The 27839-nt window shown below is 33.8% G+C and overlaps 1 protein-coding gene and 1 non-coding gene across 2 annotated transcripts in view; both read right to left on the bottom strand.

Moving 5' to 3' along the window:
• The window catches only part of Ph4alphaefb (prolyl 4-hydroxylase subunit alpha-1), a 167675-nt gene that overhangs the window by 139500 nt on the left and 336 nt on the right, over positions 1-27839 (bottom strand). The gene's annotated exons all lie outside the window — the stretch shown is intronic.
• Trnay-gua (transfer RNA tyrosine (anticodon GUA)) lies at positions 26994-27091 on the bottom strand. Its single transcript has 2 exons — positions 27055-27091; positions 26994-27029 (listed from the first exon to the last, which is right to left on the bottom strand). It is a non-coding gene; the product is annotated as a tRNA-Tyr (tRNA).

The following is a 27839-nucleotide window of genomic DNA, read 5'->3' on the forward strand; positions in this document are numbered from 1 at the left end:
ATATTTATTCACACGCTCTCTCGTGTCGACATATTATGTGCGAGACGAGATTTATTATTTGTCAAAATCTATTGCGCGAATATTTCTCGTAAAATAGATTAATGCTTTTATTCACGCCACAGTAAAATCTAGACTGTCAAATGTATTCCTCATACTAGAATTAATTCTCTATAGCATTTCTCCGCGCATTCGTGTTCTGCGACAAACGCGTGTATAACGGAGAATAATGCGTGTGCATTGCCTATACACGAGAGTGCAACTTTGTTGTATGGCTGCATTATATCGCGGTAGGAAAAACGATCCATAAAGAATGTTTCCATACAAAGGATATAAATAGATAAAGGGAATAACATGTTGCGATTCTCTATTTAAATCTAAAATTATAAATATATATATATATATATATATATATATATATATATATATATATATATATATATATATATATTAAAAATTAAAGATATTTAAATTCGAAGAGAAATCAGTCAATTTATATATTGTATAAAAAAGATGAAAGAAAAGAAATGGCTTATGCGTATACAATTATCATACGTTATATTAAGTTGCTTTTATATCTAATATTACAAAAGAACATGCAAATGTTTTGTAATTATATTTTATTTTTTATGAAAATAAAAAACCCCAATAATTATATACAATATATAATTGTGATAAAAAATTAGAGAAGCTGCATATATAGATACAAACTATATAAATTTTGAAAATATGTAAAAAAATTTATTTATTTTAAATATAAAAACAAGAGCAAATGTTCTCAGCAAATGTTACGTTGTCTCAATTAGACGTTTTGGACATAAATTTTTACGATAATACACTCGTTCCAGTGATACTTGTGACCATTTTTGTTTCATATTTATGAAATATAAAATAAAATAAAATAAAACCTACTCGCACTGCACACTTGGAAAAAATGGGAAATCTCGCGATATGTAATACATAGAGTCGCGCGCTGAATATGCATAATATGTGTATGACGCGCGAACGCGATCTGTCACGGTAATGCAGAGCGTTTGATAAAAGCATCTAAGTCGTGTATCCGCTCTAGAAAGCGAGGGTTTGCGTGCCGTGGGCGATAAATTAAAGTTTTGATCTCGGCGAGGCGCGCAACGAACGACGACGAAGAAGAACGAGCGTGCAGGGTGCAGTGAGCACGCGCGTTGCAGCGCACCGTGCACCGTGCACCGTGAGTCGCTTTTCATTTTATTTTTATTTCACCGGAATTCCGGGCGCGCGCGCGCGCACACACACGACGACATTCCATGCATACAACGAACGTATTTTTCCTCGACCGAGAGAGATATTCGGGACACTGTTGATTGGTCGAGTTGAACCATCGCTCGGTTACGTTGTTTTAACAGAGGTTTACCGAAGGCGAACTCTCAAAGGACCCGAAACGGCATGTTCTCGTACGCTTTCCGCCGCGTTGCATTCAGAATATTGAATAGACTAAACGTTTGAACAGAGTGTTCTCTTTTATAATATAATCTCCCCGCAACAATATCGATCCAAGATTTAAAGCTTTCGATAGACTCTTCGACTCTCCCGCTCTTATGTAATACATTATTTATACAGTACATTTGTATTCTTATACGCTAAATTATATGTATACATATTTTATGAGTTGGGAATTATCGCGTACGCGCAAAATCTGCAGTGTCGAACAGGTATTTTTTCTTCGACGAAATTTTACGTGGGCGTTGGTCGTCGTCGGTAATCCCGGCGACGTTATGGTAATTTGTATGGTAATAAAGTGCAAATTGTACACCGGTAGATGTGATTTATAGCCACAGCGCGGTATGAAATGAAATATAGGATGCTACTTTTATCTAGACCGGCGACGAATTATAATAATTCAGTCGCGAATGAGTTTACGAAAGAAAATTCAAAATCATACAACGTAAGAGATGGATTGCTTCGTTAATCTTTTGTCCAAAATGTTTGCCCTTAATTAATATTTACGGAAATATAAATGTTTTTCTAAACATCTTTTATTATTATCGTCAGACTTATCACCTATACAAAAATGTGCATGTAGGTATACCTATATATCTAAAAAAATCTCAATTATATTAAATTTCATTTCAAAAACCATAAAGAGTTTATTTTAAATTTATAAAGCTTCAGTAAAGGATTAAAGATTTTACAGCTCTGCGTGGACAGAAGGCGTATTTAGAAAAGTAGAAGTTAATAAAATAACTTTTAGAAAGATTTGGAGCGTCCAAAACTCTCACTTTCTCTCTCTCTCTCTCTCTCTCTCTCTCTCTCTCTCTCTCTCTCTCTCTCTCTCTCGTTATCAAAAAATCTTAGTTATCAATCTTTAAAAATTAGTACACGTATTGATGACTGTGCGCTAATGGCTCTTTTTTATTGGATTCTTATGTACCGAGTAGTTTAATTGAAATAATTTAATTTATTGCTTGAATGGTCATCCATTCATCAAAACCAGTCGTCAAATATCTCTCAAATATACTGTCCTGCGCGCTAATTACACGAATGTAACCAGAGATGTGGTAGTTTAGAGTCAAAAGGTAACTGAGAGATGCGACTGTTCTTGATGTAACAAAGGCGATTTTGGTTGTATTACCGGTTTTCGAGAGACATCGGAAGTGGACTTTGTGCGAGCGCGCGAGTTTAACAGAAATTCTCAAAGGAAATGTCGCGCGTTCTCCCTTGCCTCTCTTTCCTGTACCATGTACGATGCATCGCGCTAATGTTAAGAGTTAATCCACGACAAAGCCGTAAGATGAACCCCGTTAAGGTCGCTTGCGTATCCTACATCTCGTGCATTTAACGCTTATACATATATGTAGGTAACACAACGCACCCGCCATATGATCATGCGGCTTTACGGTCATTTGAGACCGCAGCAGGAGACTTTTACTTATACCATGTATAACTCGCATATAGAGTGTTTTAAAAAATAATAAGATAATGTTAGATAGTTTTTTTTATTTTAGTCTTTTTATGTCTGATAAATTATACTTATATATGTATGATAATGTGTGTTAATAAAAAAACATACTTTTATATATATATATATATATATATGTACCACTTCTTCTATGATTTTCTACTCTGTTGTACAATATGTTATCTAACGTATTGGACGCTACATAAATAATTTGATATCTTTTTTTTCAATTACGGATAACTGTACGCGAAAAAAATTTCAGAATTTCCGGCTTTTATCGCATACGAATAAAATTGTGCTTTATAAAGTAGAATGTGTCCAGAATACACACACACACACACACACACGCGCGCGCGCGCGCACATTTACAATTAGTGATTTTCAAACAGTTTTTATAGTTAAAAGCCATGTGTGATATGAATGAATTAAGATTATTATATGCAATCAGTGATAATACACATTTATCTTTTCAGAATTTTAATTATCCAACTATTTAATAAGCTAAAATTTCCGAGCTCAACATTTATTTATCTTAAGTTAAAACTACAAAGTTGCCATTATTATATTATCATTATTATTATAATAATTAAAATAATTACTAACGTTATATATGGTATAACGTTAACATACGTTATTATAATTGTTTCTCACATTACAAGCCGTTTCTTCGTACTTGATTTAGAAGCAATGAAAACGATTTCGCGAATTTTGTAATCAACGCGTTAAGGTTAATAAATATGTGGGTGTGGCGGTACGTTACGGCATCGCGGTGAAATTCCCGGAGACATGTACACGCCTCGTAATTCGCAGCAACAATTGCTCTGTGGTTATTGCTCGACGTGTTGCAAGGATATTGTCGCGTCGTTGTGTGTCGTATCACAAAAGGACATCAGAGCTTCGTAAACGTCCCTCGTGAATTTCGTACACGCGCTTCACGCGCGGCGACGCCCACTTGCTTATAGACCGTTAATTAATTTCCCCAATTACACTCCTACGAAATGCCGCAGGCTTGTCTTCGGAGCACTTGACCTGCTATTTTAAACAAAATATTATTCTAGGATCCGACTTTAATTAAGAAAGCTTACAACTGTAATTTAAACTTACGATAGACGGATATTATTAAGCCGCACTGTTGTAATAATTTGTCACTTTAATGAGCTGACAATCGTCATTAAAGAATTTTCACAAGTATTAGACTTTAACTAGGTTATTTTGCCTAGAAATTCGCAAGAAAAGTTCCGATAGGAGGCGATAAAAGGAGGAATTGCGGAAATTGACATCCCGAATTTTTATAAAATTAATATAACATTCGATTGTCCATATTTTGTTCACGTTTGTTCGTAGATAATCATTTTTTGTTCGCCTTGAAAAGAAATTTTTTAAAAAATTGAAAAAAGTTTCAGCAAATTTCATTATAAGCATATTTATTTATTTAAAATTTATTAAATTGATTCCGATTATAAAAGAAAAAAAAAAAAAAAAGCTCTTAGGCCTACAATTAGAGAGATGCTTATGATGAAAGTTGTTCAATTCTTTTTTTTTTTTTTTTTTTCATTTTTTTACAAGGTGGAGAAAAAAACGATTCTATGAACAAATGTGGACAAATGTGAAAAAATTATGGACACTCCAACGCCATACCGATTTTGTAAAAGTTGACAATTTGGAGCGCCGACTTGAGAAACCTGGGGAAGAGGTTTGATAATGAAAGAAAGAAGGGATAATCCATAGGGTTCATAGAAAGGGTCACTGACTCCCATCTTCGATTCGTGCGAAAAAACACGCGCGACGCTTTGTATCGTATCGTACTATATCCTCGTCGTACGTGACAAACGGAGATTGCAACTAAAATTTGCAATTATTATTATGATGGCGATATTTCGCACGCGAACAGTAGGGGCGATTTTTAATCTTGCAGTGAAAGTGTTTTTTACTCAGAAAATGGCCATCATGCGCGAAAGCGGCTGAAACCAATGCAATCGTATGACAATTGTTGTTATATTATCGTAGTACTTACAATTGTGAAAATGCGATATTTCGAACCATTATTTATTTTCGATTATCGAAACGTTATTAAATTTAGAACTTTTATTTTTCACGTCAGATTTAATTTCTTTAAAACTCTAAAACATGTTAAAAAATATGCGCGCGCGTCCTTTTTTCAACGTATAAGTGAGTCGATAATTGCGTTGAACTTTTCGTTATTATATTGTTATCGTCAGTTGATTATTAGGTACGCGATGCGTAACGAAAGTAATTACATCTTCAAAGATTAATTTACGTTATTATATATCGCATCACAACACGCAAAGAATGACCATTGTGCAAAGTCAAGATCCTAATTAAATTTCTTCGCGCGTCCGTGGACTTCTCGCCTATTGTATAGGAAAAAAAAATCCGCCTCTTCGTAATAAAAAAAATATAATCAACGACAACTTTGATCCCAATGATCCGAATATGAGTGCATGCACACGTAAATGCAATTCGACGCGTTCCAATTCGCAAACGTCGACGAAATTCCAGTTCTGCTTACGTCGCTACAACCACGCGAGATTAGATATGTAAATCAATTAATCTGTAGTAATTGAATTAGAGTTCCCGATTTGGCATCGTCACTGCGGTATGAACCATACCGGAATAACGTGTTTTCGCGCGATAACGTTCGAAACACCATCACTGGGAAAATAAGCGAATTATCGAGCAAATGACGAGTTTCTCGATTCGCGAATTTCAATATCATAAAAGTGTACGTATTGTATACATACTTAACCACAGCTTTTCTTCTATTTTCCCATTAAAACATTTATTCATTTCAAGACTGTCACACATACACATTCAATTATTTTCTGTCACGAGAGGGAGGGCATTTCTGACACACGCCATCAAATAGATATCCATCATAATCGGTTGAAAAATATGCAAATTGGAGCTGTAAAAAAAAAAAACGAGCGAATAGAGAAGAGAGCGAGGAAATTCAATTCCCTTTTGTCGCGCTCTAAATATCGGAATAATAAATTTCCATGTTTTCCAATCTCGAGAGCGTGGCCTCTTTTCTTCCAGATACTCATAAAGAAAGAGAACGTACACGCAAGGCCGGCTTAATATAATAGGCCTGGCCCGCACCTTGTGCTTTTCCGTGCAGAAAAATGCAACTACGTGCTTGCGCGCGACCGACTAATCGATAGCGAGAGGTGGAAGGAAACTCTACTTGCCTCCGCGACGCGTATTTCGATATGTAATTTTCACGTGACAGAGAATCGACAAATCGACGAAGTAGATTTGTAGCGCGCGTCGCGCGTCGCGCGTCGCGCGTCGCACGTCGCACGTCGCACGTCGCACGTGCCAGCCTTTTTTACACGAGCGGACACGAGACACGAGACACGAGACACGAGACACGAGACACGAGAGATGCAAGTATACATAGGTATACGTATACGTTATGCTATCTCTTATCGTTTGCTCATTGCAATTTCGATAATGTATCGCAGTCATCATCATTGTCATGAGCGTTACCGCGATAAATACGAGATTAAGCGCGCGCGTACAAACACACACACGCACACACTCACTTATTCTCATTCTCTGCGCACCGCCGCGCCGCGCCGCGCGCAAACTACTCTTAAAACCCGTAAAAATATTATACTGTTTACGGTTTACGCGAAAGAAAATCATTTTCTAGTCAAATGCCCTTCGATATATTGTCGCTATCGCTTGGAAGCGCTTCTTTTTGGATATCTTGATGCAACTTTTCTTCAAAAATATTTTTCGCGCGTCGCCAACGAAAAATGACGTTGCAAGGAGCAATGAGGAAATATTAGCTTTGATATCAAAGATTAATATAAAGATAAGAATAAAGATTGATAGAAATAATTTACGTAATACGTATATATTAATTTCAATCTCTGAATTTTATCTATATGCCCGCTCCTCTCGTGCGAGAGGACGTATGAGTGGCCACATGATTATTTACAGAGCAACTTGAAAATCTAAAACAAACTAATGTAAGAAATAAAATAATTAAAGTAATATTTCGATATATCTGGAACGCGCCACGTGTCGAGATATAGAAGCGAGCGAAAGTTCAAAAAGAAAGACCGTGTTGGCTGATTTCGTCGTTACCGCCATCGATCCTTGCTATCCCACATCGCCATGGAAAAGTGACGATTAGTGGAAGAAAGAAAAGAGAAAAATAATATTAATAATTAACATCCTCATTCTTTAAATATCTTACACTAAATTTAAAAAAAAAAAAAAAAAAAAAAAAAAAAAAAAAAAACACTTGACGAAAATATAAGAAATTAATCGAAAGTTTGTATAGATGATGAGAATTTTTAACGAAACGCTCGTATAAGCCAAGTGTTAACTCAGGCGTTGCTTCCTCCCTCTCTCGTACGATAGGCATCAAAAGGAAAAGCTTTATTCAAGGGCTCAGATACGGTATACTCAGAGACTTATTTCCTTTCTGAGACGGATATTTCACGGCAGCACAGAATCACGGAAGCACGGCAGAGAGTTGGACAAATATTTCCCGAGAATTTATTCCGCCGGAGTAGATATACATATATCCGTGCTCGCGCGGCCCGATACGATTGGTCGGAATCGTCGAACTCCAAGATCTCTCTTCACTTGACCCTGCTTGTTATGCGCGCGCGTAATACATTTCTTCCTTCTTGGCTGCACATCCCGACGCGACGCGACGTGTCGTTGACCGGGCACCGAGCACCGGGCACCGGGCGCAGCACCAGACATGATTATATATTTTATGTTATATAGATGAAGTTTCCATTTAGACAGAACTGTTGCCCATGTTTATCTTTTATTCATTTAATTTCGGTTTGATTTCAATTTGTCATTGCGCGAATCGATGATCTTTCTATACGTAGGAAAATTTCGATAAATTCAAAGATAATTCTCAAATTCTCGCATAATGTTTTTACTTGTGTTAAAAAACTTGCTGAACGATCAAGAGGTATTAACAATAAAGCAATAAGATTGTAAAGCCAAATGTAAGAAAAAACAATATGAGATTTTCTTTTCTTTTTTAAATGAAACAAATATGTACGAGTGTCTCTTGCGCGCGAGAACGTGCGTATCCGTGTGCGTGTGTATAACATAAGTACATACATATATATATTGCAGCTAAATTATTTTAATAGTAAATTATATAAATATGCGAGAGATAAATTTTCTTTACAATACGGATTTGTCGTGCATTAATAGTTTGAAATCACCTTGAAAAGAATTGAGACGCGTTGTATGTATGTATGTATGTATGTATGTATGTATGTATGTATGTATGTACATACAATTTGCAATCTCACGGTTATCGTCGATTGCACATAATTAAAATCGATTTAAATATCGAAAAAAAAAAATTATTGTCCCAATCATGCTCTCTCTCTCTCTTTCTCACGATGGGCTACTCATTCCTCATGCTTGCTTAAATCCTGTAGATAACAAATGTTGTAATAATATTAGTGATTTGATTATTCGCTTCACTATCGAACATCGTAGACTCGTAACTAGCTACAACTCGTTTGTCATTATAGAGAGATGTTTCGATATTATACGGCCGCAATGTTCGGATTCGACCTCGTTACACATGTAACGCCGAATAATTTAGTACAATTCGATGCAGTTGCATAATGTACTTTGTTTCGATTCGCGGATCGTCCTTATCACACGCAATCATAAATAAATCATAGAGAAATTAACCAGCAATATACACACGGCTGAAAATTAATAAGTGACGCATTATTGTACTATCAATTCTCACAAGTTCTATTATAGTACAATGCAATGCATGTTTCTAATGCAGATTAACTTAAATATTTTCTACAAAGCTATTATAACGTAAAACCAACAGTCAGTATATAGATGCGAAAATAATTGTTGAAAGGAAAAGATAGAAATTACAAGTTGAAAGTTGAAATGCGATTAGACAGAGATCGCTTTTCCGTTAAAAAACATTCTCTCATTTTACGCATATAATTTTTCACTGTGCTCATTGTCAGTAAATTCTTTCATTCTCTTCCGAGTGTAAATAAATAATTTAGATATAGATATGAATTGAGAAAGACAAAAGTAAGATTTAATTGTTCGATAATTATCTGTTATTTTATGCAAAAATTTTTTTTCTCGCAGTTGTGCTGAAAGAAATAAATCTTATTATAAAACGCTCATTTCTCACTTTTGTAATGTTTTAATATTACAATATTAGTTTAGTATATTATATATTTTACAAATAAAAAACAAACATTTTATTATTTATATAAATGTAGCATTATATATACATGCATACACACCCCTCCCCCCCCCCCACACACACACACACACACACACGCACGCACGCATGCACGCACGCACGCACGCACGCACGCACGCACGCACACACACACACACACACACACACACATACATATATATATTCTAATTATTTTCTCTTACCCACATCACTACATCTGCTAAAGCTTGTTCGTCTCGATATAGCTTTTTTGCACATATAGGTACTTTTCTCATTATATATTCATATGTTAAGCGTAACATTTTTACATTTGTCTTTTTTTAAATCGACATAAATGACGAAAACAGTAGTCGGCAAAATTTTGTCTGATTTCGATAAGTCAAAACTAAAACAATAAAATCCTAGAAAAATATGTATCAGAACGATAACAAACCATTCAACTGCCGCCAGTTCTCTCTTTCTCTTTTGTACATAAAAACATATTTTTCATTTTTTTCTTTCGGCCGCGAACCAAATTGGAGAACCAAATCATTGTAACCCACTGGTGTAATTTGGCATAACGAGTTCATAAAATAGAAAAAATAGTCGTCGCGCGCGAAACAGATCTGTTGGGCGCCTTTTATGTTTTTCTTATCCTTAACTATTGATATTATTCAATGTAAATAACTTTAATATCAATTATCCTCCAATTGCATTTTATAAATATATTTTTTATATATGTGCCTATATAAAGTATATATATATATATATATATATATATATATATATATATATATATATATATACACTTATATATATGATGCACACATGTATTATATGTACAAAATATCGTTATACATATATGTATGAATAATTGAAAAATGACCAGATCTTTCCGATCGTGTGCCTGTGAGAGTTGTCCAACTCCTTAAAGAAAAATCCCTTTATACGGCAACAAATTCCACAGTCGAAAGTTTAGTCTGCGTTCTCCTCTCACACGGCCACTATAGACTTCTGCCGAGTTTCCGAAGAAAAATCTACGCGAAGCAAAACAACCCCGCCGCTTTCATATCATGACACTCTGTACATTTATCTAGAAACAGGCTGCGTGGATGTGGTACCAAGAGGAAACGTGTCTGGCATATCTTCTCTCGCTGTTGTCGGCACTCTTTACCGTTGGCTATCACGCGCGCACTCACACACGCATACACGCATATTCTCTCTCTCTCTCTCTCTCTCTGTCTTTCTGCTTCTCTCCTCGTCCCACTGACATCATCGCTAGTATCCCTGATTTTCCCATTAATTGCCTAGTTTCCTACATTCCTATCCTCCTCTCTTCTCCTTCTCTTCTCTTCTCTTCTCTTGTATGTACAACCTTATCGTCAAACTCTCACAAATCTCTACTTTTGTTTACCTGCAATCAATGTCTTAGGGGATGAAGATCGAGCATCGACAGTATTAAAAATTACTTTTACGCTCGTTTCTTACGCTAGTTACTTTTTCTTTCGCATCCACGCAATTTAGTTACATTGTATAAAAAATGCGAAAAAATGCGAGGATAGCAGTGTAACATATATACATCGTGGAAACAAGGGTGCATTTGATTTTCCTGCATGTGCATACTATATATTTCAAATATGCAAATCGCACAACATTAGCAATCTTCTTCGCATAATCTTTCACAAAGCATCTCAAATTGCGTCTCATCACTAGTCTCATCGCTTACGAATAATCTTTCACGCATAGCTGCAAGATAAAATAAAAATCTGTATGCAAAATGACAATGCTCGATGCGCGAAACATTAAAAATAGTTGTTGATATTATTTCGCGGTTCACAACGTTGTTCTCAGTTTAATTTCGGCCGCGTTATCTCAATGCATACTTGATAAAGAGAGAGAGAGAGAGAGAGAGAGAGAGAGAGAGAGAGAGAGAGAGAGAGAGAGAGAGGGGGGGGATGGCTTCGTGAAATAGATATGCGTTATATGTATACGATATCAAAAAGTGAAACTATTTTCGGATATAACATAAAACATCTTACGTGTCAAGAAAACAAACAAGTAAAAGAAATTAAACATTGAATCTCCCTATTTAATAAAAAATTTAAAGTTAATTAAAACATCAAACTTCAGATATGTTGTTTCGGCTAAAAAACATGGGATTTGATAAAAATAACATCGTAACAACTTTTAAAAATAAAAGTAATTGCATTAAAATATTATATTTGTCATATTATATTTTGTAATAATATAATGAATCCAATGAAATATACACACGCACATTTCATTACAAAATCGCAAACATTGGAAAATGAGACAAGCTACGTGTGATTTAGAGTTTAATAATATATTTTTATGAATGAATCGCATACTTTTATGCTATCCTCTTTTGCTAGCTGGTTGCGGTGTCTTTTCTAAAAGTGTTCTCGCAAAGCAGACTCGTCTCCATGCAAATGCATCTGGGATTGAAGAAGAAGGAAACAGAAACGATAATAATAACAACAAGACATAAAATAGAAACAAATGCAGTACTATATTCTTTCGGTTGCGAGAACCTCCGAAGGCATTCGTTATTGCACGACTGCAACAACGAATAAATCGAGACAAATCGAAACAAAGACGAAAACTCGTTAGAAGATTCGCGAATTTAAACGGAAAACACATGTATGCTTCATGCATTAATACCATTTTACAAATTAATTTTTCTTTCCATTGCTTATTATGCCATTCATTGCGATATTTCGCGCTGTGCGCCTATCTTAAAACATATCCCATTTTAAAACAATGCAAAATATATGAACAATGCATCCTGCAATATTTAATTCACCCCAAAAATAAACTGTTTTCGCGCAAATGTACACTCTAAAATGTGTACATTCATTCTAATTTAATTTAATTAGTGATATAATTACTTGTAATTTTTGATAAAATAATAATATCCACTTGTTATTTACTGTATATTATTAGTAAACCACTCATAATTACACTTCTAATTAATTATACCAATTGCTTTAAATTAATGATGAAATCTTCACAGAGTCATTTGCTTTAATTATATGTATATATACATATATGTATATACATATATATATATATATATATATATATATGTGTGTGTGTGTGTGTGTGTGTGTGTGTGTGTGTGTGTGTGTGTGTGTGTGTGTGTGTGTGTGTTTGTATAAATCCCATAAAATGTGTGTAAATAATAAATATTAGTGTGTACATGATAAATATTAAAATATACAAAATTCGTATTTAATTTTATAATTTTTTTTTTTATAAAGCCGGCGCCAAATTCACATCAATTATATCATTGGCTACATATATATGCACTATTCAAGATTGGCAAAATTCCACATTTTTTTGGATGAAATCAACACGCACGCACGCACGCACGCACGCACGCACACACACGCACATACATACGTCAACGATAAAAACCATATTTTCCAGAAACAACCGGCAAAAGTCTCTTCTATTAAAAATGTTAAGATAAATAGAAAATATTTTTATCGATATTCATCAATTGAGAGAGTATTTTTTTAACTAAAATAAAATACGTAATGAATTAGAAGTCGACGTAATAAAACAATTAATTTTTTTGTTAAAAGACGTTGAAAGACAAACATGAACTAGATTTATATTAATCAAAACTTTTAATTCTGTTACTACATATTACATTTTCCTTAATTTATTAAATTTAAAAATTAATATAAAATTTAGTAACATTATATATATTTATTTAGTTTCAAAGTTTTTTTGATATATTATTATAATTGAAATTTTAAAAAAACTTATATAATTTTATTATTATTTTTTTTTACTATAACAATTAGTACGATTTAATAAAAACAATCAATAAAAGGCTCTATTACAATCTAATACATCTAATACATAAAAAAGGGCTAATGTTACGTTCGACTCTTATTAATCCTGTTTTTATGTATTACAATTTATTAATTAAAGCAAAAACATTTTTTGCATAAAGTTATATAAACATATTTTAGTATTATAAGATATTTTAGTATATAATATAGTTATTTCAGTTTATTCCATTGACTAAAATCCGAAATAGGAAAAATTGGAATTCATTATGGTTTTTTCACTCACCTTTCTCTTGGCCAATCCTCGTATTATTTTATTACACTAACAAAAAAAAAAAATATTACTATCGACATTATTTCAATCAACGTTGCGCTTAAAATTGCTATGGAAAAGTGAGATGACATCAAATATACGATACGATTAAAAAGTTATTCTTGCAATTGGCAGCTGTATACTTCATTATAATTGCCAACATTCATTCCCTTATATACTCGAACGTAATTTTCGCTCTCGTTACACAAAATTTTTGTTACGCGCATGATCTATTACACCGCTGAAAAATGCAAATTCGAGTTAGTTTCGAATCAATTTTAATTCAATAGACCGACACATCCGGCAACGAAGAAAGTTCTCGTGGAGAATGAGCGAGAGATGGTCGACCTGTGATTGCACTGAACATAAAAGTGCAATAAAATGCAAACGAATCGTTGCAAAACGATACGTAAGAACGCTTTCCTTTGATTTTGCAATCCGGCACAACATACGAGTATATGTATGTATATGTAGCACTACGCTCAATACGACGAAAGATCCCGACATTAAATTCCGGTGTTGATGTCTTCCGATCTGGTAAAATCGTTAAGAATCCCTCATCCCGACCAGTACCTACTGCGCGAGAACTTTCGGAGAAAATCCGACAATACGAAAGAGAATGACGGAGTTTACTTCGTAAATCGCCTCCGGAGATAGACGCGAAACAGAGTTGCTGCTGCACGATATGGATAAAATCCTATAACGATCGCCTACAAAAAGGAAGTTTTTTTTTTTGAACAGTTTAATAACACAGGCTAATGTAATAAAATTAAACCGCATTTATAATTATTTATTTTTATCATGTTCAAATTGATCTTTATTTTTTATTTAATGCCTATAACATAAATATATGTAATAACTTTAGAATAAAATCAGATATTGAAATGAACAACATTATGCATATCTAAATAAGTCAATTATTTAAATTTATACATCATAACATTTTACTAAAATTTAAAGAAAATGTAAAACAGAGTTTTAAAAAACTGGACGGCTTTTTATTTTGACAATTCTAGGGTTTAACATTCGAATCGAATAATAAAAATAAAACTGTGGCGATTATTCAATTTTTAAAACATTTTTAAAACGTGGATAAAAATGTTTCTTCACAAACCGTTCTTGAGAAGTTTTGAATAGTTGTTTCAAGAAATTCAACGAAAAATATGATTTAAATAGATCCTGATTAAAATAAAGAATCAAGCTGCGTGTAATAAAAAAGTCGGAATAGTCCTATACCTATATGTATAATATTTTCAAACATTTCTTCAACTTTTCAATTATAATATATCAAAATTCTGAAAAGAAAATTATGTTTAGCTAATCTCATCTCTCTCTTGTAAAAATATAACGTAAAAAAGCCATGTAATAGCGTTTTGCACGGCGTGAATGTGACAAATGAAAAGAATTAATCTCACTGTTCGATGTAACATTTGGTAACTCCTTTCATCGACGAAAGAACTATACTCCTCATCAAAAACATTTCTCAGACCGGGAACAATTCTATTTCAGAGCGCGAATCCGAGCGTACATCACAGTCAAACAAGAAGCATATAAACTAGCGAGAGAGAGAGAGAGAGAGAGAGAGAGAGAGAGAGAGAGAGAGAGAAAGAGAGCGGAACGGAAAAAGAAGAGAACAAAAGGTAAAAGAAAAGAAGAGAAAAGATGTGACGGAGGAAATTGCCACCGACGGAAGTACGCCTCGGCATGTACGAGGATTCGATCCCGTCGACGATTTTCTTCAGGCGGTACCTACTGCAATAGGAAAATGAAGTAGGCCAACCAATTGTCCGAGAAAATGAGCCGGATTCGTAGAAAACTCCAAAACCCGGAAACTTTGCGATTCAATATGACTAGCCCTTCTAACCAATACTAGCCTTTAGGAATTTCATCATTTCGAGATGCAGGCTCAGCAGAATGTCAGAGAAAATAGTCCAAATAATAAAAATGTTACTTACAAAAATTGTATTCATTAAACAAAAAATTCAAATATAGGTGTGTGTGTGTGTGTGTGTGTTGTGTGTGTGTATATATATATATATATATATACACAATTTATTATTCGTAAATATAGATTTAAAATTTAAAAAGGACCTTCCTTCCTTCCTTATTACCCTCTTTTGTCACTTTTGTGTTTGATTTGCAAATTGTTCAATGTCTCACAAAATACAATATAAATTTTTACTCGAGTCAGAGAAGAAGAGAATTATTTAAAGTATATTATATAAGCGTAATGTTATATAAAGTTTTACTTAAATAAGCATCGAGATGTATTGTATAATATTTAAAATAGGCGTTGACTCGGACGCGAAATTACCGAATGCTTAAACAAGAAATAAGATGTTGTTGTAATATTTGATAAGAGTTAAAAATTGGTTTACACCTTTCGATCGTTAACAGGTTCACCGCACAAATGGAGTAAAAGCGAGGATTTTGAAACTTCCGTGGCATATATTGAAAGCTAAAAAAAAGTGCATCGTAATGATTTAATATTGTTCGAAACGTAAAAAAGTGTGATGTACATATAGCTAGTAAATATTATACGATAGAATAAAAAAATAAACATTTCGTATCTAGGAATAATTCAAGTAAATTTTTATTACTCCTAAAATTGTTCACTTATTCTAAAGAAGCACATTTAAATTTTTTTTTTATCACATATGCATATTGTACATATATATTAGTCGAATAATTAATTTCACTAATTGTAAGTATCATTGTATGTACACGTTGTTATAGAGTGGCGTCCAACATCTCAAATTTTTACCTTATCTTTGATCAATTTAGAATCAATTTTTTTCATCATTATGTAATTGGTATATACTGCCTGGGAGAAACTTCTAGTTGTTGAAAATATTTCGGATGGCAGACAAGAATGAAGAATGCGGCGGAATTCACAAACGATGTCCGAATGATTTTTGGCCAATTAGCCGGCCAAGCATACTTGACGTAGAATGCAGTTATCGGAAAGTTCAATATCCGATAACTGCATTCCGACAGCGAGTTGGATATTCAGCAGAGACGAATGGGTATTCAGTGAGCGCGAACAAAGCTACGGAGAGAACTTCTAAAGTCAGTTTGTTGGAGCGCCACGTGGCAATGTTCGTCTGATTGTCAATTTGTATTCGAGAACTGTCATCGTCCCGTCCTGAGACTCATTATCAGCAATATCGATGTTTTGTTTTACAAAATAAGTATCTTTAGGTATGTGTTACACACATACACAGAACAATGAACTTTTCGTTATAAAGAAAGATAAATATTTCTCAACTTTTCAACATACATTTTTAATTAAACTTTCCAACGTGTGTGATTATCCAAAATATATATATATATATAAATATACAATATTATTTACATTATTACATACATTTATTTAATTATAATACAAGCGCAAAATTTCACTTTTATCTTTATATTATAAAGATAACAATGCAAATGTATAACATGGCAACAGAGAGATATACATATTTGTATTTTGTATACCAAATAATTTCTTCGTATAAATTAGTATTCGTGGCTAATCGAAAAAATTATTCAACGACTTATAAAGATGTTTGTAAATTGTTTTCTCATTCAAAACTCTAGTTTGTAAACGTTTATATTTATACGTTGATTGGCCGTTGTATAGAAATAGCGTTCATGCGGTAAACTCATCGGAACGAATGTCATGCCATGTCGCGTGAGATGATAACGAAAGCGAGTAACAAAAGACAAGGTTCGGAAACTGAACGACAACGGTTACGACTAACAGGAGAACGCTTTCGATATTGGTTGCTGGCCTATCCCAGTCCGAATATCCACTAAGGACAAGTGTCCGCGCTGACACGTTATAGCGTGTATAAGATAGCGTGTATAAGAGTAAGCGAGGGATATTAGAATAGGAGAATAGTAAGAGAGAAGATAGAGAGAGAGAGAGAGAGAGAGAGAGAGAGAGAGAGAGAGAGAGAGAGAGAGAGAGAGAGAGAATTTATCGAGGGCTAGTTTATTAGCCATTAGGGAAGGACCAGCTCGCAGAATATTGTCCGGACAGCGTATATACATATATACGTATATACGCGACTGCCGATCGCAGTCGTACAAGCTGCAACCAGCTGCAACCAGCTGCAGCCTGCCTGCTTCTGAAGGGCGGAAAATTGAAATCGAACCTCCGTCGCATCGTCGCGCAAACGCAGCCGAATGTATGTACATACGTATTCGCGCGACATCAGCGGATTCGTCGTTCCTTACTTCCGGCAAGTTGTATTTCTTTCAATTCAGCGCGCCGCAAAATCATTTCTTTTCCTCATCGACATAATCAAGTAAGGATAAAGGATACATGTAGGTAATTACTTGTAACTTATCGATATTTTTATAAAAATTTAAATTGAATTAATTCGATTGGCAAAACTATCTTTGCCAACGATCAAAACAATTTTCTTTTCTTTGACGCATCTTAAAAAAGATCTTTCTAGATTTGTCTCTTTAAAATTGAAAAGCTTACTACGACTACTTTTTTAATCAATAGTATTAAAATATAAAATATAATATATTATAAAATGTCACATTTTTTCTAGTTGTAAAAACAATAATTTAAAGGTCGAATTTAAAGCTAAAATGCTATAAAAATCTTGGAGAATATCTAGCAAGTGAAACCGCACGAGCGCGTAGATATCCGAAGACGTGGATCATGCCTTTAAAATATTTTATTACGCGGACATAAATTCTCTCTCGGAACACAGCCATTGTTGCAGGAAATGTGTGACGACGAAAGAACGCCGAAAGCAGAAAAGCAAGGACGACAGAATCAATATTGGTCGCTCCTGATATTTGTTTGGGATGCGACTGGAAAACGGATTGTGCGCCGGTACTCGGCAACAGAATGAAAAGGACACAATCTCAATCGATTTGGGACAAAGATCCTTTCGTCTAATCGAAAACGTCGTTCTTGGTCCACCGTCAATACAAATATGTATTGAGAAGGTGAGTGGCAAATAATTGCACAACGCAAGAAGAAAAAGTATCACAATCGTACACTTTTACGTATGATCAAGTATACATACATGTATGTATATATGTGAGTGCAAGTATCTCTTTCTCACATGCGTGGTGATTGTGGTGATTTAATCTTTGAAATGTTTATTTAATCACCCATAATGGAAAAACCTCACAAGTATTTTTTTGTCCAATTATTATATAACTAAAATATATAAATAAAAAGTAACAAATTGGAGATATTACAAGTAAATACTACATAATATATAATATAATACTGTACCAAATATATTATGTATATAATACGTGTAATAAAAAGAGATATCAAAGAAATGTGAAACAAACACAAGTTAGTAAAATAAAAGAAATTCAATAGTAGTAAAATGGAAAGAGAAACATTTTTTTACAGACAGATGTATATAATGTTCTATATAATAAATTGATACGCTAAACCATTTTAACGCACCAATCAAAAAAAATTAAATACATGTATGTACGTATGTATGTATGTATACATAGAATAGAAATTTAATTAGCTACTGTATTGCGCTTTTTCTTCTATGTAATGTGTTATTCTATTCTTGACATCTTGAAAATGTTGTCAAGATCGTAATAGAGCATCATCAACTTAAGCAAACGCGATGCTTCTATTGTACTTTTATATTTATCGCTACGCACTGAAAATAAAGTATCAGCTTCAATATCTCACTGGTAATGTACTTGATTACTTGAATGTTTTTGCCAGGAAATACAGGCGAACCGCAACAAAGAAACTGCCAAAGTGGGTTAGTGAAACGAGCGAGAAAACAAGAAGCTACCGGTCGCGGTTAGAATGGGCGGAATTGATAGTGATCTTAATTAAAATTAGGGGGTTGTGTGTGTATGTGTGTGTGTGTGTGTGTGTGTGTGTGCCGGCGCGGGATCGTCGCGTAACGCTTTCGCGAGTCGCCTCGGTCGGCTCCCATTCGCATCGTTCCCGATTTGCATAACAGTAAAGATCCCGGGGATCATACTTTATATGCCGCGAGATGTGTTGGCGCGGCCGTTACTTAAACGATTTCATTAACGCGATGCGCCCACTCTGTTGGCGAATCTAACCAACTTCCGCAACCTATTGCGAGATTACGATACCTAACCAAGATATCGCGTTGCACCGTTGCGTCTTTCAAAAGTTTCACCTTTTTATCGTACACGCATATACCACTATGTTTATATATAAATCCTTTAACCCGCGCACGTTCCCCAGATATATGTAATATGTCTCTATATTCCTGTACACTGTACATTATACATTATGATTCTGTGTATATAATTCTTTTGTATATATTCTTTTTGTTTTAACGAATTATATTAATCTTCTTAAAAACTTGCTTCTTATTAAATCGGCAGAAATAAAATTATCTAATAGCATATATGCATCTACAGCATTTATTATATTTCGCAGCTTTGCATCTCAATTTAAAAAGTATATTTCTTTTAAAGAATAATGTTTCGATAAAAAGTTTAATGCAAAGATGTCAAAGTAAATTTATAACCGCATCATTTTTTGACATCCCTTCAACTATTTTTAATTCGTCGTAATTAGTAAAGTGTCGAAAAGTATATCTCGTAAACTCTAAAAATACTGGGCTCGAAAAGTTTTCTACACGCAAATATTTTTTTTTTTACCTTTAGTAACATCGATAGTAACTTTCTTTATGTTTTCTTCATAGTTTTACTTACAACGTATATAATTTATTCATAACGAAACAAAACTAGATTGTTTGTATCAATTATTGGTTACATGAAATTCGATTTCTAATGATATAAACTGACTGCAAAAATATATAATACTTGTCGCGCCGGTGAATAAAAGTGCGATAAATGACACAAAGCAAATACATAGCAAATCAAATTATAATTTTTCGCACAAGTAGATTATCGCGCGATAATTTTCCATACCGTATTCACAGCTCTCTCTCTCTCTCTCTCTCTCTCTCTCTCTCTCTCTCTCTCTCTCTCTCTCTCTCTCTTTCTTTCTCTCTCTGACTTTTCAAATTAGTAGCAATTTTGCCGATTATAAGAAAAATTTCACAAACTAACCGACTTGGTTATATCTCAGAATCTTTTTCATAAATTAATTTTTGCAAAATTATATCAATAATCATCCTCATTTCCTAATTGCGCTCTCTCTCTCTCTCTCTCTCTCTCTCTCTCTCTCTCTCTCTCTCTCTCTCTCTCTCTCTCGCTCCCTCCTTCTCATTTTTCTCAACTTTTCTCAACTTTCAAATTTCTTACAATAATTCCGTCAAAGAAAAAAATGTTATAAATGCTATTCAGAATATGCAGTAATCCGATTACGTCAGAATTTTTCTCATTTACACAATTAGATTAGATGCAGCCACGAAAGAAATATCGCCCATGCGTGATTGCTTTACGTTCTACGTATTATTCAAATATACTTTAATGCCTTGATATAACGTGGAACTATGAATTATGAATATATTCAATATAGTTATATAAATGGCTCTTGGCATTGAGAATGAAGTGAAGCATGATCGAGAAGATGCTTTCACGCGTTCACCAATGAAGCCGATATTCCTCGTTCTTTGTCTCATACAATAAAGATGATAATGCCGCCGAAAGCCCAAAGTGTCCCGGCTCTAATCTACATGTTATTGGCTAGATAAGTTGTCAGGCAACAATGGGACGAATTTAATAACACAACTCTACAAAATAAAAAGGCTAGTGCTTTGCTTTCTGAAACACTAACGTGTGTGTGTGTGTGTGTGTGTGTGTGTGTGTGTGTGTGTGTGTATGTATATTTCATTTGTATTTCAAGTAAATTATAGATGTACACGCACGCACACACATAGTCAAAGCTTCCTATTCGCAAGGAATAAATTCCACGAATATGGGATTTCTTTTAAAAATCAGGCTTCTCTCTCTCTCTCTCTCTCTCTCTCTCTCTCTCTCTCTCTCTCTCTCTCTCTTCATTGATGGTCAATTTTCATTCACAAAGAAGAATTCACAAAGATAATAAAATAGAATTGAAATTATGACTGCAAATGCAGAATTTCTGATCGCGAATAAAAAAAAAAAAACAAAAAAGTATAAATTTTTACTCCGCGATTACGAAAAATATCGCGAATAAAGAGCTTTGCTTATACATATGTACACTTTAGTCTACTTACTACTTGATGTAAATACGAACAAAATTTTTTAAAGAAGCACAAAATTTTCTTTTTCCTTTACTTTTCGCAATGTGCGATTTTCACGTGATGAGATTATCGATGAGATAATCGAATACACTCTTTAAGAATTTGCAAATTATTCAATGATATTCAATGATATAAAAGTAGCTGTTACGCTTCATGAAAATTGCTTCGCTATCAATTAGCAATTATTATCGCGTTCTGTTTGCAAACGAATGCACGACGTACACTGTAATATCTCGCGTTTGCTGACATTACATTGTGGTATTACATGAAATTAAATTATCCATACATTATGCATCAGTTCCAAAGACTAAATTATGGAGAAACAGGTGTGTAGCCCACAGCCAACCCCTCAAGCATAACAATCATTGTTATTGCAGATCCGCCTTACCTAATGATATGAAAAGCTCTTTGAGACGAGAGATAATATGTTAATCTCGATAGTATAGGTTGTAAGTCAAAAGTACCCGGAGGCCTGTGGAGATATTCACACAAGCGCACATTTATTTGTAATTAAATTATATTTCAAACGCACTTATATTAAGTAAATTTTTGCAAATGCAAATCACACGTTACTATTGTTAGTTATTATAGTTACACTTTACAACTATTAATATAATAATATATGTATAGTTGTCTTATATTGAAAACTTGTTCGTCACAATGTTGTATGACTTATTATATCGCGGGTGTCACATAATATAGGGATGGATAATAATATAGGATAATAATATCCTCAAATTAAAAAGAAAAATGAGATACCTATTATGGCATATGAAAGCTCTTGTACGTCTTGCATCTTATAACAAAGCTGCGTACTAATTTGACCTTTAATTATACATATATACAGAAATATGATTTACATGTATAAAATGCAAATTTTAAACCGTTTTTTCTCATTCTTGTAAAGTTGCGACTTTGGGCATATGCCCTTATATATGTATATGTACGTTTAGATAAAAAAAAAACCGCAACCCACACACAGTTTCACGTTACAAATGCTTTCCTCGAAAAGTAATGCGATTAAGTATAAATTTATTCTACATTTTTTACATCCCTTTTTATTTTCTCACACCCTACATCTCACGAAAAACAATGAAGTAATTAATAGCTTAACAAATTGCACCGCGCTAAGCGAAATCAAATTATCTCGTACAATAAATAAAAAAATAAATAAATAAATAAAATTTATGTGTATCTGCTAATATTTTGTCTAATAATCGGACGGATATCATGCGAAATAATACGCTGATGCGATGTGCAAGAAGCTACACGTCTTTAGCCTTGTGTCCACGATCCACGATGATAGAATTCGGTCCGAGAAATGTGTAGCCAATAAAATTGTTGCTTTTCCATGAAAGCTGCAAGCTGATTGGCTATACATTTCTTGAAATTAGTATTCGGACAGAGTTCTCGGATCATGGACATAAGGCTTTAGAATGGCGGCACTAACAACATAGTGATTTGTAAAGTTTCGACCACACACGTTCTTTTGCCACCCTGTGGGAATTTCCTATTGCAATTCCCGTCGTTTAATAATTTATATACCCGGCAATAAAATCTTAATCTTTACGTGAATTTTCACATATAATGATTTTTCGATGATGATTACATAGTCGCGCAATCGAGACATCTACTCTAAAAAGCTTTAATATTTAAAAAAAACCGAAAAACTGTATGTGTTTGCGTTTCATTTGTCCATTATACAGGTGTCCCATATAAAATGTCTTATTTTTACTTCGCTATCTCTGCAAAAATGAACTGTACAGGCAATGTACGTTTGATTCATTAAGTTTGTGTAAAAAAATTAGTACACTTCCACATGGGTTCCTCGAATCGCATATAGAGAATGTCCAGTCGATAGTCAAAATATTTAAATTTAAATTTAAATATTAAATATTAAATACTTATTAATATTATTAATATTAAATTGTAAATTAAGGCATTTCAAATGGGACACCGTGTATATAATTTGACAAGAAATATTATTATTATTATTATATTTAATATTAATTATTTTTGTTTATTTATTCGTCTCCTAAATTAAATAAATAATAATTTTTTGTAGATTTTTAAAAGACTAAAGTTATACATGTATATGATTTTGGAAATGCTTTCAAAGTTCACAAAAAAAAAAAAAAAAAAAAAAAAACCCAAATATGAAAATTTTTTTATATCTTTAACAGTTACTCTACATCTACATAAATGAAATGTAACGCGCGTTCTTGTGATTAAACTCGGAAAAGTGCAATGATGAAACTGCATTCGGTGATAAAGTTATGAGTCTTACTATGGTGTTCGAATAATTTGCACAGTTTCGCGACGGTCATCAATCGTTGGAAGATGATGCGAGAGTCGTTTCGATGAGACGAAAAGATTCACGATCGTCGTGAAACCGTGCAAACAATTCGAACATTGTAATACAATTCATAATTTCATCACACAATTTGCATCATCGCAAATCTTTCTGTTTCTGTCGCACTTTTTCCGAACATAAAACATAAAACTTAATTGCTTCATTTTTTTAAATCGTGACATCGACAACAACCAATACATCACAAAACCACGCGTTTTATTTCAGCACGTAGAGTTAACTATTTGAAATTTGTATGTATTGTAAAGAAAGGATCTGTTCCATCAAGTTTCATAGATATTCGAGAAATAGCGTTACTGGTACGTCCAACGAAAAATCAATCTTGGAGTATTTTGAACACACTACGTACATTGCCAAGTTTCTTTTTCTTTTTTTTTTTTAGAAACGTATGGTTTTTTTTTTTTTAAGAAAAGTGTAACTTTTGTCAACATCTTTACTGTATAAAAATATGCTCCTAAAGTTTTTTTTTTTTTTTTTGTTTTCCTCCAACATTATGCACACGCACTAACACATCATATACATTATATGAACATATATTGATATCCAATTATCAGATTATTCTTCGACAGATACTTCAATTTTTGCGCGCTCAGTTTGTCAAACATTTAACGGGCCGCAATTTTGATCGAAATTTCGCGCCGATTGAATGATTTCAGGGAAGCTTTTCATTATTTTATTTAACGATAAAATAAATAGGCACACCGCACACGTACTTTTTATGAGAGCGCGGAAAATCGAAAGGGAAACATCAGTCGGAAGCGATGGAACAAGAGTATCGGCGCGGCGTCGCAAACATGATGATGCGTCGCGTCGCGTCGGAAACCGATCGCACTAATTGAATCGTTTTGTGTGTCGTTCATGCCGGCAGCACCGACAAATTTAACGGCCGATTACGCGTTATGCCACTGAACAGGAACGTAATATATCTCTCGTGCACGGATACCCATGCGGATCAACGATCGTCGGCACTCGTAAATTCGATCTCTTGTTTCGTCGTGTCAAAGAAGAAAATCAAGCGAATTTACAAATTTAATCGATTATCCGCGTATCTATAATGTTCTTTTTGTGTGTGGAGACTTTCTAATTATTCATCATACGTCATTAACGTCGAATTTGATCATGTTGTTGCTCTTTTGAAGTGAGAAAATTGCTTGAAATAAAAAAAATGTGTGCATAAAGTATATATTTATATACACATCAGATCATTCAAAATTATACGTATACATACGTGATAAATTTTTTATCATTTTAGCTCGTAATAAAAATTCCAGACATATACATTTATATCACTATCTTTCTATGTATGTACCAATTTACATTGATAGAAAATATAACTTTAACGTGTTATGTGTTACATATGTTACAAATATTTAGAATATGTGATGTTGTTATAGGTACATCGATTTTAAATGTGTAATAATTAAATTAGCAATTATATCGAAAAATCTTTTTGGCTCTGACAAGTATTCAAATTTGTAAATATTTAAATATATCGATAAAAAAATTTTTTTCGGCAAACAATGATGTTATATTACATCACTACAAAATGTCGATCACTGCATTATCATCAATGCGAAACGTCATGTAATGATTGTGTGTGCGTGCGTGCGTGCGTGCGTGCGTGCGTGCGTGCGTGCGTGCGTGCGTGCGTGCGCGCGCGCGCGCGCGTGTGTGTGTGTGTGTGTGTGTGTGTGTGTGTGTGTGTGTGTGTGTGTGTACATGCGAGATAGTGGTAGATCGTGAACGCGCGATATAAACTAAATCGTGCATATGTATTATTCGTTAATGTGTATGCGCGTTACAAATGTATATATGTTCAATACGCAAAGCTTCACTACTATGTACAAGCCGCATTATGAACGTTATGCAACGTTTAATTTGCGATAAACCGTCAATAAAGGAATATTACCGGATATAATTAAATCGAGCAAACAAACTCTCAACGCCATTTAAAATTTAAGTCGTCGATGTTATCCGTAATTTTGGTTGACAGTTACTAACTAATTTAATGTCAATAAAATTAATCATGAGTAATTTATTCGTCCTTTATCGCTTTACGCATTGAGATTTCATGTGTATGATATACATGTATAAAATTTAAAAGCTAAACAATATATCATATACATTAACTATACACATATAATACACAGAAAATTGTAACACAAACCGCGTAAAATACCGGTCTGTTTAAATAAATCCCTTCTCTTCTCTACAGCAATCTATCAGTACGCGTCAGCCGTCGTACCTACGCGCACTAGATAATTTATTGCAGTGTATATCTATATGTACAATATATCGAGCCGCCAACAATATAACCAATCTGCTGCCCGGCAGAATGCAGTAGCCAAAGCGCCAATAAATATGGATGGAGTAGTAATAAATTATGGCTGGGGAAAAGACGATTAGGATGCGACTATAAATTATCATGGATATATCGCAAATACGCGCTCCCTTTACAACTGTGCCTTATGACCATCCCATGTGTCCAATAATGGATATTTTTTCTCCTTTAATCCGTTTAGCCACGAATATTCATAGTCGCGTGTTCGTTTTTAGCTCGTTCGTCTCGATTAGAATATTTACTCGTCATGCCATAGAACAATTTTATGTCGTTACCGGCACTTTTCTTTTTTTTTTTTTTTTTTTTACCTCATCTGAATTTGAGAAAGCATATCATAGTTGTATTCCGAATTTCACGCGCTTCTTTTCTGTAATGTAGACTTATCGATAAGTCTAAAGAATCGATGATTTTGTGACAACAAGTGTCAGTCCAAAAATTTCTTGTTTTTTTCTTGTTTTGAAAATGCAACATATACATTTGATAATATTAATATAATTGCGCAGAAATATTCCAATTACTATCTCATTTTACTGTTCCTGGATTAAAAGAATAATTAAAATAATCTTTTCTACATACGGAAAATGTACAGTTTGTCTACGTAAAAACGAAAAGATCAAAAAGCACGTAAAAATAATGAAAATTTGCTTTTAATATTCCCACGATTCTAACATCTTTCCCCGCAAATAAATTGTTTTAATCTAAAATTACATTCTTTTTACTAAAAACCTATAAACGTTAATGATAAATATGCTTATTATACACAGAAGAAGGCGAAATAAAACGTGCAATAAATATATTAGGAGAGAGAAAAAAAAAAAAAAAATTCCTTCGAGCCGGATTTGAACCAGCGACCTATGGATGGCTCTAAATATCTTACACAATCAACTACAGTCCACCGCTCTACCAACTGAGCTATCGAAGGTTATGCGAGGGAAGTGAAATTCAACCTTCAGGAATAATCGTTACATATATCTCTGGTTATGATTATTCTTCATTTTGTTAGATGATAGTTGGCGTATCGTAAAAATCTCGCAATACGTGTATCCCATTATATGTGTGCCAGATTAATCTATATACGAATGTCATACGTATTATACTATACGAGTATTCGCATATATATGTGTTATATTAAATATCAAGCTCTAATAAAGTAATTAAACACTATTGCGTTAAATACGTACGCACAGGCTTACGCAAAGCATTAGTTCTTTCTAATGCTTCTTACAAACGCACATGTATCAGCGTAAAAAACCTAACATAATAAACGTCATGTAAGATTGCTTTATCATTATCATAATGTAATTAGTAAGCAAAAAATCTCGTAAGAACTTGTCGCAAGTCTAACAATGAGTCTACCGTTTTATTGCTATTGTGAGTGAAATATCCTATTTTACCACACACATACACAGATTTTACGTGACACTACTTTGCGACACATCTCATCGATACACATATATGTATATATGTACAACTGACACAAGACACGAGACACGAGACACGAGTCGCGAGTCGCGAGTCGCTACTCGCGACAGGAACAGGACAGGAAAAGTTAGGTAATAAATATACGGTCGTTTGTCCGGTGGTCGCATATTGACCAAAGCGCAATAATACATCACATAATGATCGCCACCACAAATTGCATTGAGAATGTAAATTTCGTAGCAGCGTCG

Source organism: Anoplolepis gracilipes, chromosome 9 (assembly GCF_047496725.1).
Source record: "Anoplolepis gracilipes chromosome 9, ASM4749672v1, whole genome shotgun sequence".
Classification (NCBI taxonomy): Eukaryota; Metazoa; Arthropoda; class Insecta; order Hymenoptera; family Formicidae; genus Anoplolepis; species Anoplolepis gracilipes.